This window comes from Protobothrops mucrosquamatus, unplaced genomic scaffold, assembly GCF_001527695.2.
Source record: "Protobothrops mucrosquamatus isolate PMUCROS unplaced genomic scaffold, P.Mucros_1.0 scaffold3637, whole genome shotgun sequence".
In the NCBI taxonomy this organism is placed as follows: Eukaryota; Metazoa; Chordata; class Lepidosauria; order Squamata; family Viperidae; genus Protobothrops; species Protobothrops mucrosquamatus.
Window position 1 is genome coordinate 80,625 of NW_015389598.1, and position 6,236 is coordinate 86,860.

The following is a 6,236-nucleotide window of genomic DNA, read 5'->3' on the forward strand; positions in this document are numbered from 1 at the left end:
TGCCTCCTTGCGCTCCTGGCTGTGTGGCTATTGCTGTGGCTGGTGGACCCATCCGGTTGGTATCGAAGGTATGGGTCGGTGGGTTCAATGGGGCAGCAAGGATAGGAATGCCTCCTTGCGCTCCTGGCTGTGTGGCTATTGCTGTGGCTGGTGGACCCATCCGGTTGGTATCAAAGGTATGGGTCGGTGGGTTCAATGGGGCAGCAAGGATAGGAATGTCTCATTGTGCTGCCCGCTGTGGAGCCGTTGCCGCTGCTGGTGGATCCATCCGATTGCCATCTTGCGCTCCCCGCTGTGCAGTCGTAGCCGTTGCTGGTGGTCCCATCTGGTTGCCATCAAGGGTGTGGTTCGATGGGGCAGCAACAGTGGGAAGATCTTGTGGCCTAGTTGTGGCGACATCAACCCTGTGGCTGACTAGCACATCTGGCTGCTGAGATTCTTCCGTTCGTCTACTCGGTCTAGGGGGGTTTGTGGCTGGCTGTGGTCTCACCTGTTCACGTTGAAACGCACTTTGGTTATCCACGTAGGCCTGCACGCGGCTATGGGGGCTTTCTCTTGTTAGCCCTTCCAGCCTGTTCATAGATGTAGTGTTATCTAGCTCTCTCTGCAGAATTGCTTCTATTTGGGCAGCCTCTTTTGCCTTCTGTTGTCGCTGTGAAATCTCATAGTTGGCTCGAGCTTTGGCCATATCTTCCTTATGCTGATGTTCTGCTTTTGCCAGGTCTTCCTTATGCTGCTTTTCTTCTACTGCTGCTTGGACAGCGACTGCAGCCATTGCGGTATTGATTCGCGCTTCTGCAAGACGAGCGGCAATGCTCTCTGCCCTTGAGGTTCGAGATGCTTGGCTCTGGCGGGAAGAAGCCTTTGAATGGCGGGAGGCGCCTGTGACATGAGACTGTTGTGACACGCTGGAATGTGCCTTGGAGATGTGGCAAAAGGATGAGGCCCTTCCGGACGCATGGGATGGAGCCACGTGCGACCGTAGGGACGATGCGTGTGAATGGCGGGAAACTTCAGACTCTGCCCTGTCAACCGGTCCGTCTCTCGGGCAAGGTTCGCATTCTGGAGGGCGTTGTGGGCTCTCTAGAAGCTTCTTGCGTTCCTTGTTCCATAACCGAAGACTTTGCATGTCGCGGTCGACGTCTGATCTTTTAATTGCTGCTGAATGTCCTTGACTTGCCGTTCGGAGTCCATCCATTGTGTGTAGGCGTCCTCCTTATCTTCTTCCAGTGCGTGAGCACGTTCGGGGGAGAGATCCTCCTTTTGCTCTAGGTAGAGTTTGTGCCATTTCTCCCAGCCTCTTTCATGGCGCTTGTGCATGGTGTGCCATTTCTCCAACAGGTTTGCATGCATGGCTTCAGTTGGCTTTCTTTGTTGTCTCAGAGCATAGCGACTTTGAGACATCTTTGGTCTTACTGAGGCTTGAGCTTCAGCTTCTGTGTAGAGGTCAAGGGTGGCAGTTTGCAGCGCTTCTCCTTGGCCGTCTGGTTGGGGTGTCTCAACTAGGCTGGTTGGTTGAACCCCTTCATCTAGATCAATGAGCCACTCTGCCATGGTTGGGATGGATTCAGTGTTGTTCTCAGCTATTTTGAAGCAAATTTGAAGAACTTCTCTCTTTGACCACTAGGGGTCGCTACTTGCCGATCAGCATCAGAGGTGCTGTGTGTGGGTGGAGGTGGCTGGGAGCGTTCTCCTGTGGTTCCTAGCTATTTAGAAGCAAATTGGATGAACTTCACTTTTCGACCACTAGGGGTCGCTATCTGCGTGTGGAGGAGCCACTGGGAGCGTTGTCCTGTGGTTCCTAGCTAATTTGAAGGAAATTGGATGAACTTCACTTTTTGACCACTAGGGGTCACTATCTGCGTATCAGCTTCAGGGGTGCTGTCTGTAGGTGGAGGAGCCACTGGGAGCGTTGTCCTGTGGTTCCTAGCTAATTTGAAGGAAATTGGATGAACTTCAATTTTTGACCACTAGGGGTCGCTACTTGCAGATCAGCTTCAGAGGTGCTGTCTGTGGGTGGGGGTGACTGGGAGCGTTCTCCTGTGGTTCCTAGCTATTTAGAAGCAAATTGGATGAGCTTCACTTTTTGACCACTAGGGGTCGCTACTTGCAGATCAGCTTCAGAGGTGCTGTCTGTAGGTGGAGGAGCCACTGGGAGCGTTGTCCTGTGGTTCCTAGCTAATTTGAAGGAAATTGGATGAACTTCACTTTTTGACTCTAGGGGTCGCTATCTGCGTATCAGCTACCGGGGTGATCTTCTTTCGAGGTACACCCTTTGTCCACTAGAGGGCTTTCTCTGGGCGTGATTAAAGGCTCGCGTGCAGCTCCTCCTTTAACCACTAGGGGACGTCTGAAGAGAGGTCAGCCAAATTCTTCCTATTACCACATGCCTGCTGTGGCCACTGAGAGGCATGAACTCCCACCTGGTCATTAAGTTGCAGGCTGGAACACACTGGGGTATTCAGCTTGTGAGAATAGGCAAGGGTTGATGGCTATGTGGCCTTCTTCTGTGACACTCAAAACTGGAAGAAACTTGGATCTCCAGCTTGATTGGTGAATACTCTAGTGGGGGTGTCTCAACTAGGCTGGATTTGAATTAAATTATCAAATTGTTGTGATGTGAAAGGAGAAGGAGACCAAAAATTTTTTTTTCAAGGTGTCATGTGCAGATAGGCCACCAGGGGGCGCTGTTGCCCTGCTATTGGGGCTGTGTATGGCTTCTTTCTAATAACAAGCTGAAATTTCCAAAGGGAGGGAGAGTTTGGCCTTTCGCCAGTATTGCGGTTTTATGGCTAGTATTGAGGTTTTATGGCTGAGAGAGAGAGAGAGAGCTTAATGGCTCTCCTTAGCAACCAGGAATGTGCCCTGCTTTTGCAGAGGGAGCAAATGGTCACAATGTTCGTGCTGGGGCCAGAAAAGGAGGGGGAAGAATACCCTTTCCAAGCATCAAACAAAGACAACAATTTTTCTAAGTTTAGCAAGTTGAATTCACGTGCTAACGAGGCTGACTGAATCAGTAACACGCCACTGGCTACTTCGCTAACATGCAAGCTGAGTTGGGTTCACAGATGATCTTTGAAGCTATCTCTTCATTGCCTCAGGACGTTTAAGCTGCTGGCAAAGGGAGAGGGAAGGGGGGTTTCTATGGCAACTGCTTTGTTCCTTTAAAATGTGAAAGGCCACAGAAAGGCAGTTGGCTTGTAAAAAGATCCCAAGATTAGCACTTTACAACTTTGCCTCTTTTTTTTTTTTGTTAGTTGAGAGTCAAATGCGAAGATACTTTGAATTTACTTTGCAGACATTTAGTGAGAGATAGTTCCATCAAATTACTGTTGCTTTATAAAGTTAATAAAATGCAGATCACACCTTCTTTGAAACGCTGTCTGCTGAGCAGATACAGTGACATTTCTTTTGCATGCAGTCCTTGGAAACATAGAGTTACTTTCACATGCAAGAGAAGTTTGCTTGCTTCTTTAAAGTTTGAAGAACAGAGAAAATTTAATCTCATCAAATGGCTATTGCAGGAGCTCAGAGGAGAATAAATCTATCAATTTACTATTCTGTTTCTAGACAAGAAAGTAGCTTTATTCCAGTCTTTAACAGATAGATAACTCAGAAGAACAAACACGAGATAATTGCTTTATTCTGGGGATCCTAGACAAACTTACAGTTTGCAGAGGTGCGTCCAAGAATAGGTGGTAGCAATCTGGTTGTTCCACAGGTAAATTGATATTAGATTTTCCCCTCTTCTCCCAAGCGTCACATGGTGGGGTGAACGGGAAGTCTGCAGCCATGTGGCTGCATGAGATGGTCAGAGAACAAAAGGCTGCCCTCAGGCTAGTGTCCAGGGATGCCTTTGAAGCTCCGCCCCCCTGACCCTTGCTCCCTCCCCTTGCCCTGTTACATAGGTATACATAGAGTTATACAAGAGTAAATGGATCTATGATCCAGAACACTTGATATTAGTAGTGTTATTTTGTAACCACTTTATATTGATATTAGTAGTGACACTTTCTAATCATTTTATATATAATTTTGTTTATGTGCAAGCAGCTTTGTAGGTGCCTTATATTGGGAAATCATTTACATAAAAGCAAATGGCTCATGCTAAATAGACAGGAGATTGCTTACATGGAAGGAGCAAGGTGAGATTCAGGGGTCCAGGAAATAGGGAGGGGAGAAGATGAGCAAGCTTTGGAATTGGTTTTCCTGTGCTTCTTTACTCCTGGTACTGAGACTTGAGTCTCTTTGTTCTGGAAGGGTATAAAAAGTGGAAGGAAACTTTTCTGGGTGTGTCTTCACCCCTCTAACCAGCCACGAAGAGGGAGGGAGACACCCAACTCTGTTTTGATCAAAATAAAAGTCGTTTTCTTGTTGAAAGCTCGGCTCAGGAGTTTCTTTGGCTCTTCAAAATTCCTGAGTAGCGCAGGGAAATTTGTGAGGTCAAGAGGAGAACAGTACACAACTATCCGGGCATCATCCCCTGCTACACTCTGTGGTTGTGGCTGCCAGTCCACTCTGCTCCCTCACGCAGACACCTCCACTTGCCCCGGGTCAGCTGGACTCTGCTGTCTTGTTCTTCCTCATGCAGCCTCCTTCTGAAGGACCAGTCACATGGTGGGATGATGGTCAGACTGCCGGTTGGTCTCTCTCTCCTGCCTCTGCTCCTTGATTGAAATGCCCTGCCGGCCTGCCTACCTCTCTCCCTCTTTCCCCTTCCTCCTCTTTTCTCATCCTTTCCTCACAGACTTTTCTCTACCTTCACCCACACTCCTTTCTCCCCCTTTCCTTAACCTATCCTCATGCATCGCTTGCCCCCCCTCACTTGGTGGCGGGAAGAATAGATGAGCGGAAGGCCCCACTTCCCTCCTCTTCCCCCAGAGACATTCACCTCTCCCTCTCTATCCCCTGCTCTCCTCCACTTTCCTGCCAAACCTCCTCCTTTTCATCCCCCCCTTGATGGAGGCCAGATCAGCTGCTTGGCCGTGCTTCCCTTCTCCCTCAAGCTTGCCCGCAACGCGATTCCATCTGCCCCTCTCACCCTCTCTATCTCTATCCCCTGCTCTCCTCCTCTTTCCCGCCAAAACCTTTCCTTCCCTTCTCTCTCTTCCCCCATGATACAGTTAAAACGGGGCAAAGCTCACCTAACAACTGTCTCACTTGGGCTCAATTGTGGTTTGAAGTCAAGGGCTGCCTTCATTAGGTATGTTCACTTGGATTCTTCACATGCTCCTTTGCCAGCAGCAGCTTGTCAGTCTTCAGTTGCTCGAATGCTTTGAGATGTTCCAGAGAGCCGCGGTTAGCATTCAAAATCACCGTATCGGAGTTAAGATTCATTCCCCTTATTATTCACCTTTATTTTTAAAATAACTCAAGGGGGCAAACATATCCAACACATCTTCCTCCTCCAATTTTCCCCACAACAACCACCCTGTGAAGTGGGTTGGACTGAGAATAACTGGCTCAAATTCACACCGTTGGCTTTCATGGCTAAGGCAGGACTTGAACTCAGAGTCTTCCTCTTCCTAACCTGGCGCCTTAACCACTACACCAAACTGGATCTGACTCCCATCTCAGTATCAAGCCACTTTTGGGGTGTCTCAGATTTTTTTTTTTTATTGGAAATTTTTAAAAATTTTTACAATATAACTCCCCACCTCCCTCATACCCCACCCTTCCCCGCCCCCCTCCCTTCCCCCCGACTTCCCAGAGCTACACACAGGGTTTACAATACAATAATTATATTCTGTCTTAAATTATATTATCCTTAAGTTAACAATTCTATGACATCCTTTAGCTCTCTTCTAAACTAACATATTAAACATCATTATTACAAATTATTTAATTTTAATAAAATATACTTCATTAAGAATCACAAATTTACTCAAAAACCAAATGAAACTTTTTAGTTCCATATTTCTTTTCTATATAATCTATCCATCTTCTCCAAACCAGTATATATCTTTCTTGTGAGTAATCCTTCACATAGGCTGAAATCTTAGCCATTTCTGCTAAATTTGAAACTTTAAATGCCCACTCTTCTATAGTAGGCAAACGATCCGTTTTCCAACATTGAGCTATTAATAACCTCGCAGCAGTTATCAAATTCAGCATCAATTCCATTTCTTTTTTATCCAAATTTTCCATAATACCCAACAAAAATAGCTGAGGCTTAAACTTTATCTTTTTCTTAAAGACATTTTGAATATTCCACCAAATCTTTATCCAAAATGCTT